At 41.3% G+C, this 15,538-nt stretch overlaps 1 protein-coding gene across 5 annotated transcripts in view; it reads right to left on the bottom strand.

Annotated features, from left to right (window-relative positions):
* CDK14 (cyclin dependent kinase 14) overlaps nucleotides 1–15,538 on the bottom strand; it is a 3,129,234-nt gene that overhangs the window by 986,362 nt on the left and 2,127,334 nt on the right. The window lies entirely within an intron of this gene.

Here is a 15,538-nt window from a genome sequence, read left to right as displayed (position 1 = left end):
TTCCTGCTTTCTCTGCAGCCAGTTTGGTGGATATAAGCATCTTGAGGCAATGCAGCAATTATCTTATGTTTATGTTGGGAGGGTGGCCTAATGGTTAAGGTGTTTGCCTTACAAACACAAGGTGCAGGGTTTGACTCTCACAAAGGATAATTGGCTAAGCTTAAAATGGCCCACAAGGGCGGTTAGCCCAGTACGAACCTATGAACTGACAACTAACTTATTCTCAAAGTGGCAAATTATGTAAAACATATATTTACACAATGTTACTAGTCGCAAAGCTCTCACATACAAACATACATAACACCAACCGGATTGTCAGAAATGTACACATTACGCCCAGCACACATAGTATGGCTCAGAGACACAGGCCCTCCTATGCTGAGGCCCTTAAAAGTAATCATCCTGATCTCCAAAGACTGCCCAGACATTTGACCTACAACAGATATCTTCAGCAGCCCCTAAAGCACTTCACCAAAACAGTACCTAATATGACACATACAGCCACACCACATGCAGCTTCAAGTTCAAAGCCCATAAGGCCAACCAACATATAACCCAATATTTCAGTCATAGCAGAATCCATTGTAAGATGCACAGATGTCCTCCTCACTAGGCTGAATAAGGAGAAAGTTATGGTCAGTTGTCTATCAGGATCCAAGATCCACCAGATCATGCACGCACTCGGTTCACTGGATGCCAGATACCAGTATGATTCTGTTACAGTCTATGTGGGAGCAAATGATCTGAGATGTACCTCTCTGGTCTATATAAAGAGAGACATTATGGGTCCCAGACTGGTTTGATCATTGAGTAGCATTCTACCTTCATCAAGGATGATGCCCCAACATGAATTGAAGATGAAAAAACTTTAATGATTAGTTTAGCTTTTGTGCTATTCCAAGGGTCATAATGTTTATCAGCATGGGAGACTATGGTTAACAGACCATGTTGCTTCACCAAGGATGGTCTGCAGCTGTCCAATCTGTGCTTTTGAGTATTGGCTAAAGCATTGTCCACCCCCACAGTGCCTTTTTTGGCAAGGCCAATCTGACAAACCTGACATAACAAAACCAACCCAAGGGAATGTAAAGGTGTTACTGCTCAATGCCAGGAGTCTAAACAAGAAATTCCACTACCTCCAAGCTCAGTTCACCCAGAAGAATACAGCAAGCTGTGCAATTAGCAAGAAATGGTTTAAATCCATGGAGAGCACTCTGGCAGTGCAAGGCTACAATCCCTTCCACACATTTAGGCCATCTGCTGCACAAAAAATGGACTAAAGGTAGAGGTGTCTCAACTGACATCAAGAACAAGGTCACCTCAACGTTGGTCAAACAGTATGATGAGACTGATCTTCTCCATGTTTAAATTGCCATAGGCAAAGTTTCATACCATATTCTTGCTAGCTATGGGTCCCCCTCTGTGAATGAGGAAACTTATTACTCATACTTAAACTAACTGCAGACACTCCCTAATCAACAGAATACCATATTCATAGGTGACTTTAACTACATCTCTATAAACTGGGAATCATACATGACTCCAAACCTGCAGTCCCAAAGATTCACAGACCTTGCAGACACTAGCACCCTGGACAGACAGTCCACAAGCCCACTAGGGGTGCAAACATACTGGACCTGATCCTCACTAACAGACGTGAATGCTGCCCCCACCAAGTGTAATGTCCTCTCCAGTAAGGTTGGATCATAAAGCCATCTTCTTTGAAATACAAATAAAACCTGTGACCACAGGTAAAGTACAGTTGTGTACACTTACCATAAATGTAGACGTTCAAGTGTATTCACTGTTGCAGTCATTACATTTGGGTAATCTGCTGGCAGGTTGCCCTCAGTCAGCCTGATTAACAAAGTCTTAGGTCCTGCGTCAGTTGCTGTCCCTTCTTCCATGACGTCAGGTCGTAAGGGGTATAAAACATGCAGCCAACGCCATTACATCAGTTTTTCTTGCCCCAGATGACAGGTGCCCCCCAAATGGGGAGCAGAAAATCTATCTATCTATCTATATATATATATATATATATATATATATATATATATATATGGGTTCATGTCATTTGATCGACAGTTCAATTCACTGACAGTTCATTTCACTGACAGTTCATTACATCGACAAGCATTTTAGGTGGGGGGCTTTGCCCCCCCACACACCCCCCCTAACTATATATATATCAACTCCAGGGTCGCAAAACATTGGGGAAGGGGGCAAATGCTTGTCAGTGAAATGAACTGTCAGTGAAATGAACTGTTGATCAAATGACATGAACCTATATATATATATATATATATATATATATATATATATATATAAAATTTAAAACACAAAAAATATACCTCCAAACAAAAGCAAATACACCAAAAAGGCTTTTAAGCATAGTAAAAGAAATGAGAGGTATAGTAATAGAAAAACAGGGGGCTGGAGGGTGGGTTACCAGGACTGCAACAGTGAATACACTCGAACATCTACATTTATGGTAAGTGTACACAACTGTACTATGTTCTTTGTGTTTCACTGTTGCAGTCATTACATTTGGGTAGAATCCCAAAGCTATGGTTGGGAGGATGGAATTATGCAGCATTAGGAGCAGCTATAAGGCCCTGCAGGATAGCATTAGCAAAGGCTGCTCTGGATTTAGAGAAGAGAGGTAAATGGTAATGTTTGGTGAATGTATGAACTAAGCTCCAGGTAGCAGCTTCTAGAATGTCTCTGGTAGGAACCCCTCTGAGAAAGGCTACAGAAGTAGATGCAGCCCTGGTGGAATGAGATCTGATCCCCTTGGGGACAGGTTTACCATGGTGTTTGTAGCAGAAACAAATACAATGGCTTATCCATTTTGAAATAGTCTGCTTTGAAACAGCCTTTCCCTCTGCCCCTGCAGCAAATGCCACCAGTAATTGCTCAGATTTTCTTAGAGGTTTTGTCCTGTTTAAGTAGAATCTTAGTTGTCTGTGTACATCCAATGAATGCAGAATCCGCTCACCCTTGTTCTGTGGATTTGGGAAGAAGGTTGGCAGATGAATGATTTGATTAAGAGCCACACTAGATACCACTTTAGGCATAAAGGATGGATTGGTCCTGAGAGCAACCCTGTCCAGGTAAAAGATAATAAAAGGCTCCACTGCCATACGAGCATGTAGTTCTGAAATCCTTCTAGCTGAAGTGACTGCTAAAAGAAAAGCTGTCTTCCAAGAGAGAAATTTGAAGTCTGCAGTAGCAGCTGGCTCAAAAGGAGGTAGAGTGAGTTTTTCCAACACAAAACTGAGGTCCCATGCAGGAGTTGGTGCTCTCCTGGGAGGTCTTAAAATTTTGGCCCCTCTGAGGTACTGCTTTAGCAGAGGATGAGAAAAGAGGGGAAGGCTCTGTGTTGTAATGAGCTGAAATGGCAGAGGCATGGATTTTTATGGAAGAAAAAGATAGACCCTTGTGAAGCATCTCAGTTAAATATTGTAGAATCTGAGGAATATTGAGCATTGCTGTGCTTATTCCTTATGCTTGGTTCCAGGCACAGAATCTTTTCCGTAGAACACTTATTTTACGAAACAAACCACTGAAAGGAACGCCAAGAAACCAAGCTATAAAACAAATGCTGATTTAATACTTTTAAACGCACAAATTTTACATGCTTTTCATCCTACTAAACTGAAGGACTTCTTCAGAAATGTCAGTACTCTATTGAATTCAAACCTTAAATAAATTTTGTGCCAAAAAGGCACGTTATTGAACAATCAAAATTTTAAAGGTATATACATTCTAAAACCATTTCATGCAATGAAAAATACTTTGACACTCCATTAAAATAATTTAAAATAAACTGAAAGATCTAAAAGCAGCTTATTCCTTATATTTAAGTTTAAAATACACTTATTTAAACATATTAGTCTAAAAAATGTTAATTATTAACCTAATGAAATATGAGGGAACTTCAATCTAATTGATGTTAAGTTAAACCATTTCCTTCATATTTAAAAATTTTTTTTTTTATTATGTTCGATAATGTGCTTATTAAAATTGAGGAGTTTAGAGAGATGAATGATTAGGCTCATAATGAGCAATATTATTTCCATTGTTTCAGTAATCTATATATATAGATCTATACATATATATATTTACGAATACATACATCATTTATCGTAATACAATAACACAAAGGATATATGTGTACACATTTATAAAATAATCAATCCATGTCTAGCTGTTTTTTTAAAAAATGAAGAAAATTTTTTTTTTTAAATATGAAGGAAATGGTTTAACTTAACATCAATTAGATTGAAGTTCCCTCATATTTCATTAGGTTAATAATAACATTTTTTAGACTAATATTTTTAAATAAGTGTATTTTAAACTTAAATATAAGGAAGAAGCTGCTTTCAGAGCTTTCAGTTTATTTTAATGGAGTGTCAAAGTATTTTTCATTGCATGAAATGGTTTTAGAATGCATATACCTTTAAAATTTTGCTTTTTCAATAACGCGCCTTTTTTGGCGCGACGTTTATTTAAGGTTTGAATTCAATAGAGTGCTGACATTTCTGAAGAAGTCCTTCAATTTAGTAGGACAAAAAGCGTGTAAAATGAGTGCGTTTAAAAGTATTAAATCGGCATTTGTTTTATAGCTTGGTTTCCTGGCGTTCCTTTCAACAGAATCTTTTCCATTTGTTCATAGGTTCATAGGTTCATAGGCTGGTACTAGGCTATCAGCCCTAGGGCCTATACAAGCCTAGCCATAACAATTCCCTGGCTATTTCTTCCCACATTATTTACTTTCCTGGACCCCTGTCTAGTAGGGTGACTAACGTGATCCCTGGGGTGAATTTCCTTTCTCCCATCCAATCGTCAAGGATCCTCTAGAAGAGGTCCAAAGATGCACTCTGCTTGACATGTATGGGCAATCTATTCCACAGTCTGGGGAGTCTCTGGGTCAGGAACCTATCCCTCCAGCATGTTTTGTTTATTGTGATGACAAGGTTTAAATCCCTGGAGCGTGTAGCCCTGAGGGATTGGGATTTCTTTAAGTGTAGCATGTCCAACAGCTCTGGGTTTGACATGGCCTTGTATGTTAAGCAGAGATCGCCTCTGAGTAGACGATATGCGACAGAGTATAGCTGGAGTTTTTTAAGGCGGTCAGCGTAGGGCATCTGCTTTAGGCCTGTGATTCTTTTAGTGAGGTATTTCTGAGGCCTTTCCAGTTGTTGCAGATGTCTTGAGAGGTACATACCAAATGGGACGTTGTATTCTATAATGGGTCTAATGAGGGATGAGTACAGTGGGACAATGACCTCCTTTTTTCTGGATGAAAAGCCCTTTGTGATGAATGGCTTTTCATCCAGAAAAAAGGAGGTCATTGTCCCATTGTCAGCAAAAGATTTTCTAGTACTAGGACTTCTAGCCTCCAAAATGACATCCATCACAGGTTTGCTGAGAGATGTAACTGGTGAAATTAGTTGATTAGCCATGCTTCAAGATTCAGAGTTTTGAGCTGAGTGTGCAGAATTTGATAGTTCTGCTGAGACAGTAGGTAAGGTGTCTGAGGCAGGTACCATGGAGAAAGGTGCAACCTTTTGCGTAGGAGCGGGTACCAGTGTTGACGAGGCCAGTCTGGAGCAATCAGAATCATTTTTGGGTTTTCCTGTCTGACTTTTAGTAAGACCTTGGAGAGCAGAGACAGAGGGGGAAAGGCATAGACTGATAGGTTTTTTCAGGTGAAGGGTAGAGCATCCACTTTCCAAGCTATTTTGTGATAAATTCTTGTGCAGAATTTGTCCAACTGATAGTTTTGGGGTGAAGCAAAAGGATCTTTGTCTGGGCTCTCCCATTTGCGTGTCAACATGCTGAAGATTTGTGGATCCAGTTTCCATTCGTGTGGGTCCATAAGATTTCTGCTTAGTTCGTCTGCCAGAGTATTTTGCTTTCTTGGCAGGAAATGAGCTTATAGATGTATTTGATAAGTCAAGGCCGTGTGCCACAAAGCCATGGCTAGTCTGCAAAGGGGGTAGGAATGGGTACCTCCCCCTGTTTGTTTATGTACCACATGACTGTGGTGTTGTCTGTCTTTATCAGTAGTTGTCCTGGATGAAGATAGTCCTTGAAGGCTGTCAGAGCATTCTGTATAGCTAGCATCTCTTTCTGGTTTATATGTAGGTGCATTTGATTTGGGCTCCATTGGCCCTGAATGCATCTCCCTGCCAGATGCACCACCCCCCAAGCATAATCTGATATGTTTATAGTCAGGGTTTGGGCAGCACGGGGGTGGAATGAATAACAGTCCCTTGTTTAGGTGGCAGGCCTCTGCCCACCATAAGAACTCTTGCCGCAGGCAAGGAATGATACGAATCATTGCTTCCAGGCTGTGACAATGTTGACTCCATAAGCTTTTTAGGTACCATTGAAGTTTCCTCATATGCAGTCTTGCATATGGAATTAGTAAAATGCAGGAATCCATGAACCCCAAGGCCTGCAGAACTTGTCTTGCAAGATGTAGCTGGGTTTTTGTGGCCACCTGATTGAAGTAAGTCATCGATTGAATTTGTTTTTCTGGTGTAAGGGAAGTCATCTGGGCAGTTGCATTCAAGCTTGCACCCAGGAATGTAATTATATGAGAGGGTACCAGTTGTGATTTCTTTTCATTGATGGTGTACCCTAGACAAGTTAGAAGTCTTTTTACAAACGCCAGATGTTTTAGAAGAGTGTCCTTGTTTTCTGCCTGAATTAGACAACCGTTCAGGTATAGATAAATTTGAATATTTCTTTGCCTGCAAAATGCAATGACTGGTGCCAGGCACTTTGTGAAGACCCTGGGTGCAGTAGATAAGCTAAAGGGCAGTGCAGAGAACTGGTGATGCAAATAGCCTGCTTTGAAGCGGAGGTATCTTCTGCAAGATTCCCTGATTGGGATATGCAGGTAAGCCTCTTTTAAATCTAGAGTTACCAACCAGGCATCCTTGCCTAGCATAGGTAGTAACTGTTGTAGAGTCAGCATCTTGAATTTTGGAATGTCCAGAAATGTATTTAGAATGGATAAGTCCGGAATTGGATGCCACGAATTGTCTTTTCTGGGTACCAGGAAAAGTCTTGAATAAAAACCTCGTCCCTTTTCCTTTTCTGGTACTGGTTGAAAAGCTCCCATATCCATGAGGGATATAACTTGTTTCTGGGCCTCTGACCACTGATTTGGAGGCAGATCTGGCCATCTGTTTGTGACTGGCAACATTTGGAAATGAAATCTGTATCCCTGGGATACTATATTTAAAACCCACTTGTCCTGGGTAATCAGTTGCCAGTTTCATGCATGAAGTGCCAGTTTCCCCCTCAAAGGGGCAGCCAAAAGATAAGTGCTTGGTAATTGCAGTGGAAAGTCATTGAGACTGTTTACCGTTGGAAGGTGCCTTGTTACTTCCAGATTTAGAGGTGGAGGCACCCCATTGCTTTGTTCTATAAGTTCCTTGTGACTGAAACCTGGAGCCTTTGGAATGTCTGGGTTTGACCTGAGTGGCTCTGGTGGGTACTGGAAAGGACCAGTTCTTAGTAGGCCAGTGCCTACTGAACCTGGGTGGCTGCACATGTAGGAAATCTTTTACAGTGTGCATAGATTTAGCTTTATCTTCCATCTTTTTCAAAACTTCTTCTGTCTTATTACCAAATAGCCTGTCCTGTTGTAAAGGAGCATTCAACAATTTTGCTTTAACATGGTCAGACAGATTTCGCTCCTTGAGCCAAGCATGCCTTCTTATCACAGATCCAGTTACAGCAGCCCTGCAAGAGGCCTCCAAGGAATCAAAACCACATTGCAAAGTATGTGTTCCAACTTGTTCAGCTGAATGCAATAAATCCTGCAACTCTTTATTTTCCACACATCCAGAAATCAACATAATTTTCTGTTTAAATAAGCCCATGACATGCTGTTGATATTTAAGCATATGAAATTGACAGTTTAAAGCCCTGATTGCCAACGTTGCAGACGTGTAAACCTTCTTACCCCATCTATCCAGCGCCCTAGAAACTCTATCAGAAGAGGTAGGATTTTTAGCAGTAGAAGCCTTAATGCCCTTGGGACACTGAGAAATGGTTTCAGGGTCAGCAGTAGGGTTTTTAAAGAGGAATTTAAGAGAGTCAGGAACCTTGTAATATCTGTGTCTGGCTTACTAGGAGCCGGAGGCAGGGAATCAGGAGTCATACTGGATTCTGAGAAAACATCATTAACAATGTCTAGAACAGGAGGTATAGCCAAAGGCCTATGCTGAGGAAGAAGAAGGAAATCCCTAAGTCTCTTTTTAGATTCTGAGAAATCCTGACTCTCCCAGTAAAAGTGTTCCCTTAAGGTATGCAAAGTTTCTCCAAAAGAAAAATCCTCAGGAGAAGCAGAAGGGATGGAATCTTCTGCATAAGTCCTCATAAGTGGGAATAGATAATTCCTGATCAGAAGAAGAATCAGAAGAAATAGAAACCTGATCTGAAGACTCATAGTCAGTACCTTGCCTAGGCCTCTTAGCAGGAGGGGGATGGGTACCCCTGATCAAGGTAATTAAATCCTCAGCCATTTTAATAATTTGTGTTTTAGGCATTGGGGCCTGTACACATGGCCCATGCATTGGTTTTTTAGACATAGAAGAAGTAGTTTTTGGCCTTAATTTTGAAGATGGCGTTGGTTTAATATACAAATCTTTAGGCCTGAAAACACCCTCAGAAGCTGGTGCCTGCTCAGCGGCTCCGGACCCATACAAGACAGATACATCCGCGGGTTCAATACTTAAAGTATCTTATGGCATACCAGACTCCAAGTGGGTCTCAGTAGAGGCCTGCAAATCAAAAGTAGTGGGTATCAGGGGCTGCAAAAGTGCCTCACTGAGTACCGGCGAACCGGCGACTGGCTTACGAGAAGCTTCATTGTCAGTTTTGGACCTCGACGGTCTGTCTCTGTCTTTTTCTTTGTGCTTTTTAGGTATTCCGGTAGTCGGATTGCTAACCCTGGACATTTCTGGATAGTTAAATCTCGAGCCAAAATATTTAGAAGCAAAAATATACCAACGTTTAATAGTGCGTTGATTAAATTTAGCACAAAACCAACAGCAAGGCATGTTGTTGGCAGGGCCTAGGCAAGGAATACGGTACAAATGAAAATCCTTATGAGGTATTTGCTTCCCACAAGTAATATAATTATTAACTTTTACTGACATCGGTAAGGAGCAAGAAAAAGGTTTCCCCAACGGAGTACTTAGCTTTTAGTTGAAGACTTCGGTTCTGAAACTCGAAAATGAAAATTTCAGGAGTCAGCCGACCGGCACTTGCAAACTGCTTCTGCTTTGGGCACTGCGTGGCAAGAAAGACTGATGTAATGGCGTCAGCTGCATGTTTTATACCCCTGATGACCTGATGTCATGGAAGAAGGGACAGCAACCGACGCAGGACCCAAGACTTTGTTATTCAGGCCGATTGAGAGCAACCTGCCAGCAGATTACCCAAATGTAATGACTGCAACAGTGAAACACAAAGAACATCTGTGTACCATTTAGGAACAATTCTAAGGCAAACTTCCTACTGTTAGGTGACAAACTGACAAACTTTCAAGCCCCTCACCAAACTATGAGAACACAGTTGCCTTTGTGGAATTGTTCATAGATACTTTATACAGTCATGTTAATAAGGGCATAGAGTAAGCTGTGCCTACTTGAAATAATCTTAGAAAATACTCATAAAAGAAACTACCCAAGTGGAAAGCAAACATCAATAATTTGTACAATATAATGTAGAAAATCATAGCAAAATTCAGGAAATACCACATGCAGTAGGATAAAAATCTCGGTTTACTATTAAATGTTCGAATGCACCCGCGGTACGGCATTCCCCCATCGACCGCTGCTGCGACGAACGAAACACCGCAAACCGCTAGCGAACCGAAACCGCTGACGCTCGACGATCGACATTACCGCCGCAACAACCTCCACACCCATGCTACCATGGGTCGGATCGACAATTTGATAGTAAACCAAAAATCTCTCTCATCAATCTGAAGAAACAACTCAGGGAAATTTCAGGTTTACCAAAGCCAATGCTGATGTAAAATAACCTCCCAGATCAAGGACAACAGGGATTTCTTTATTTATGTCCACACCTGTAAAGGCTGTACACAACATTGTACAGATGTAACTGTGAAAAAAGAAATCTACACTAAGCCAGAAGATCCAGAAAATTTATTGGCTGACAAATTCACCTCAAATGTTAGCCCACCCCACCGGGTCACCTCTCAACCAATACCATGAATCATAACCTTCCAAACATCACTATGGAATAGGTCTTAAACAAACTCTCCATTGCCAAGAACACTGCATCAATGGGCTCTGATAATATCTCAGGATTCCTCCTACATAGCATGAAACATGACCTATCAAGACCACTGCAGTCACTATTTAACCCTAGACTCCAATCAGGTTTTGTGATACATGAATGGAAAACTGCAACAGTCATCTCTCTGCATAAGTACAGGCCCCAGAAACTATAAGCCCATTAATCTGACTAGTGCCTTATCCAAAGCCATGGAAAGAATTATCATGGAAATGATTAATAATGACATTGAACACCTCCAGACGTTGGATGCAAGTTCATTTTTGTCAAGGGAAGTTCATGCTTACTCAGTCTGGAAGACTTCTTCTAGGAGGTCATTAAGGCAATGGGCAGGGGCAAAACTGTGCAATAATGCCTACCTTGACCTAACCAAGGCATTTGATACAATACCCCACTCAAACACTGTAAACAAACTCATGAATTAGGCATAAACTCCTATGTTGCATGATGGACTGCAGCTGACTCAGATAGGACCAAGGAATTTAGGATAGGGAAATTCACCTCCACAAAGAAGCTGGCCACTAGTGGAGCCCCTCAGGGCCCAGTGCTAGGTCTTCTCCCTTTTGGCATTAGCTTCTTAGAAGTCAAGGCCAATATCAAGGGCCTCTGGCTGACCAAGTATGTAGATGATTGCAAATTGGAAATAGACATAGAATCCCCCCAAGACACTAATGTCCTTAACTGGTACCATTGACACTGTTTAAAACTGAATGCCAAGAAATGCATAGTTTCATAGGATGATACTAGGCTATTGGCCCGAAGGCCCTTATAAGCCTAGCCAAGAATTTTGCCCATGTTCTCTCAAAGTTAGCACCTGTTTCCCCTGTCCAGCAGGGACAAAGGTGGTATCCCACAGTTGTATTTTCTGTTTCCCATCCAGTCATCCAGGTTCCTCTTAAAGAGGGCTAGAGAGGTACTCTGCTTGACATGGAGAGAGAGTCTATTCCACAAACCTATCCTGCCAACAAGTTCTATTAATGTCACACACCAAGTTAAGGCCTAGTGTGTGGGTTGCTCGAGTGGAGTTTATCTTACGGATATGCAGCAACTCTATCAAGGCTGGGTACGAGATGGCCTTGTATGCCAGACACAGGTCACCTCTGGGTATTTTTTCTTCTTAAGACTCCTGACATTAAGTAAAGCCACTTTAATGCACTCAATTTAGAGCTTACTAAGCTCTAATGAACAGAAGATGCACTCTACCTAAAAAGCACTATGGGGTCAGCAAAGGCTTTAGTTAGAATATGAAAACCATGATAAAAGAGATGACGACCATCCATTGCAATCTTGTCCCAAGCTGACACATACTGGATACCCCAAGAAAAACACAGCTACAGAGATAACTATGAAAACTAATATCTGGTTTGTGAATCTCTGTAAAATGCCCTATTAAACCAGTGTCTGCCCTGCCTTGGACACATGCATAGTAAGCCAAATCATGTCCTAATGCATGTTTCTCTGGCTAGGGCATCTAAGACCATTCCTCTGCAGGTGGACTGCTATAAACTCAAAATTGTATTTGCCAGGGACCCTATTCAGCTCAGTTAGGATGGTCTCTTTATGCCTGGCTGCAAAGCTACTTACTAAAACTTTACTTTGAGTGCATGCAGTCTCTGTGGGCCTTAAGAGTTTGTAGTCTACACCTTTATTAGTCTAGGAGGTATGCATACTGGCTAATGCATGTTGAGGGCTAAGTCAGTATTCTTTATAGAACCAGAATAAGCTGGGAAAGTGGAGGTGGTCATTACAATGTATGTATGAATTTTTGTGTGCATGTGTGTGTTTGTCTGTTGCACTTACCGAATGTATTTTGAGGTGAGAAGGTAGCCTCCGAATCCAAGCTCAATAAATACTTACACCTGTCACATATTGAATCATTGTTCATAGGTTCATAGGTTCATACTAGGCTATCTGCCCTAGGGCATTTGTAAGCCTAGCCAGAGTGTATTTGGCTTTCGCCACCCATTTTAAATGAATTTTGCTATGCCCTTTTTCGAGGTTAGTATACTGTGCCTCTGTCTAACAGTGACACAGAAGTGATACCCGGGGTAAACCTACTATCTCCCATCCACTCATCAAGATTCCTCTTGAAGAGAGTCAATGAGGGACTCTGTCTAACCTGGACTGGGATTTTATTCCAGAGTGAAGGGAGCCTCTGGGTTATGAATCTGTCCCTCCAGCATGTCCTATTTATTTCAGTGCTGAGGTTCAAGTCTCTTGAGCGCATAGCTCGATGGGATTTAGATTTTCTGAGGTGCAGCATGTCCATTAATTCCGGGTTGGACATGGCTTTATACATCAGGCACAGATCGCCTCTGAGCAGGCGGTATGCCACTGAGTAGAGCTGGAGTTTCTTTAACCGGGCAGCATATGGCATCTGTTTGAGCCCTTTGAGGTACTTTTGGGGTCTTTCCAGTTGCTGCAGGTGCCTGGTAAGTGCAGTAGCAATCCTTACCAATTAATGTAGATAACCATATTTGTACAAATGGAAATCTATTTCATTTTTTTATTTAATTTCCCAAACTAGTGCTACTAAACTCGTTACATTTTCTAATTGTCTTCAAATTTGGGTTCCAAGGTTCAAATCAATGCCTTAAGAATTATTTCAAAACTCTACATCACACTGTTTTGTTGATACTTTGTAATGGCTGCATTGTTTTGTACTATTCGGAACTCCTCTGCATTGCAATTCTCTTACTGTATAAACAAACAAATAAATTAGATTTATGATATTTACAATATTGAAGGTTTTTATTTGCACATAAAACATTCACAGATGAGTGTATTCCACAGCAGTGGGTGGAAACAAAAAGTACAAAGTATTAACCAGATACAAGGTATCACAACAAGTGTAGGGCAGTCTGTTTTACCATTGTTAAAGGATAGATTATGAGCATGGTAACACATGGGTAAGTATGCAGGTTGCTCACTTAATGAATTGGGGTCAGTACTATTAACACCAGAATGTTTAATAAGATTTTTAAGTATCTGAATAGAATGGAGTAGCAATCCTATGCAGTCTTAATGCTATTTGAAGACATGCTCTTAAGCAAGTTTCCTTATGTGCGTTACTTGCACACAGAATTTAAGTGGTTGGATTTATAACTAATTCTGTATGTTACATATTGATTTGTGCAATGGGTATTCCAAAACTAACAATGGCCCTGCATTATTCCCTTTTCATGTGTGCTAAGCAGATACCGCAACAATGGTATTTGACAGATGAAATAGACCACAGACGGTTTAAAACAGACTGAATTCCTGTTCATTTAGCTAAATAAACTAGAGTAACATAGTGAAGCCTGTCCACTCTGTCCATTTCAAAAATATAAGTACTTATTTTTGTATGTGCCATATTTGCCAAGATAACAAAGGCAACATTAATAAAACAACAACAGATGATTAATTCCTATCCATCTGTAATCTCAGCCTCTTGATATCAAAGCCAAAAGCTCTGAAAACCAGCATTATCTCGCTGTAGAAGCTGCTGACCTATGTGATGCAGTTTGCCTTTATTTGAAATGAAACAAATGCATACTACGAGAATTCTTTGGTGCCTGGATAGATGGGATAGCTTTTCTATATACAAAACAATTCAGCAGGCATCACTCTTGGAAAGCTCTTTTCTGCCCCCTGCTGTTTACAATGATACCCTTCAGGTCCTACAGCTGAAGCTTAGAAGGAAGACATTGCCATATCGATCATAGCTAAACACAGGTATGTGTACAAAGACATTTGCAAACCTCCCTTTATCAAGTCAGGCATTACTCAGGGGAAAAAGCTCAAAAGCTTAATTAAGCCAATTTCCAGAGTTTTAGAAACCTGCTGGTAATTTTGACTCCTGGGGACAGTAAGTGCTCTGCCACATAGCATCATAGGTTCATAGGTAGGTACTCGGCTATCGGCCTAAGGGTCTAAGAAAGCCTAGTCAACAAGGTTCCCTGGTTTACGCCACCCAAGAAAGTTAATGTCCTGTGCCCCTGTCGAGCAGAGCCACAGAAGTGATCCCCGGGGTGTATCTCTCATTTCCCATCCACTCATCAAGACTTTTCTTGAAGAGTGCTAATGAGGAACTTTGCTTGACATAGATGGGTAGCTGGTTCCAGAGTATAGGAAGTCTCTGGGACAGGCATTTATCCCCTCCAGCATGTCCTGTTTATTGTGATGACAAGGTTTAGGTCCCTAGAGTGTGTAGCTCAGAGGGATTGGGATTTCTTTAGGGGTAGCATGTCCAACAGATCTGGGTTTAACATAGCTTTATATGTTATGCAGAGATCTCCACAGAGTAGGCGATATGCTACAGAGTAAAGCTGGAGTTTTTTTGAGAGTCAGTGTAGGGCATCTGTTTGAGGCCAGTAATCCTCTTTGTGAGATACTTCTGTGGCCTTTTCAGCTGCTGCAGATGTCTTGTGAGGTACATTCCAAAAGGGGCATTGTACTCTATAATGAGTTTAATGAGTGCCGAGAAGAGGGGAACAATTATCTCTTTTTTTCCTGGATGAGAACCCTTTTGTGATGAATTGTGCCACATAGAAGGATTACCTGACTATTGTGGCAATGTGATTATCAAAGGAGAGACTACTGTCCACCTGGGTACCAAGGTCTCTTATCACACATTCGGCATTAAGGAGACTGCCGTTTATGTGGTAGTTCATGGGTACAGAGTTTTTACCAAAGTGGATGACAATGCACTTTTTGGCATTGAGCTTGAGGCCATGCCTCTGATACCAGGCATCTGTCTCAGTGAGGCCCTTCTGTAGGATGTCCACATCATTTGGGGACTCGACTATGGCTCCTAGTTTTCAGTCATCTGCAAACTTCATTAGCCAGAGGCCTGCTGGGTTAGCCTGTACTTCAGAGAAGTAGATACCAAACAGGAGAGGACCCAGGACTGAACCCTGTGGTACTCCACTTGTCACTGGTTTGGAGTCAGATTTGGAGTCTGCAACTTTTACAGTGTGGGTTCTGTCAGTGAGCCAGTTGGCAACCCATCTTGTGACTTAGGGATTTATACCTAGTTTAGTGAGTTTAGCTATAATTCCAGAATGGGGGATGGTGCCAAAAGCTTTGGCAAGGTCAAGATAGGCTGTGTGAACCACCTTACCCTCATCTACAGCTTTGTTGACTGCCTCAAAGAAGTCAGATTCAGAAGTCATGATCTGCCTTTCACAAACCCTAACTGGGTGGG

The sequence above is a fragment of the Protopterus annectens genome, chromosome 3.part1 (assembly GCF_019279795.1).
Source record: "Protopterus annectens isolate FY-2018-M chromosome 3.part1, PAN1.0, whole genome shotgun sequence".
In the NCBI taxonomy this organism is placed as follows: domain Eukaryota; kingdom Metazoa; phylum Chordata; order Ceratodontiformes; family Protopteridae; genus Protopterus; species Protopterus annectens.
This window is presented reverse-complemented; position numbering and strand designations above follow the sequence as displayed.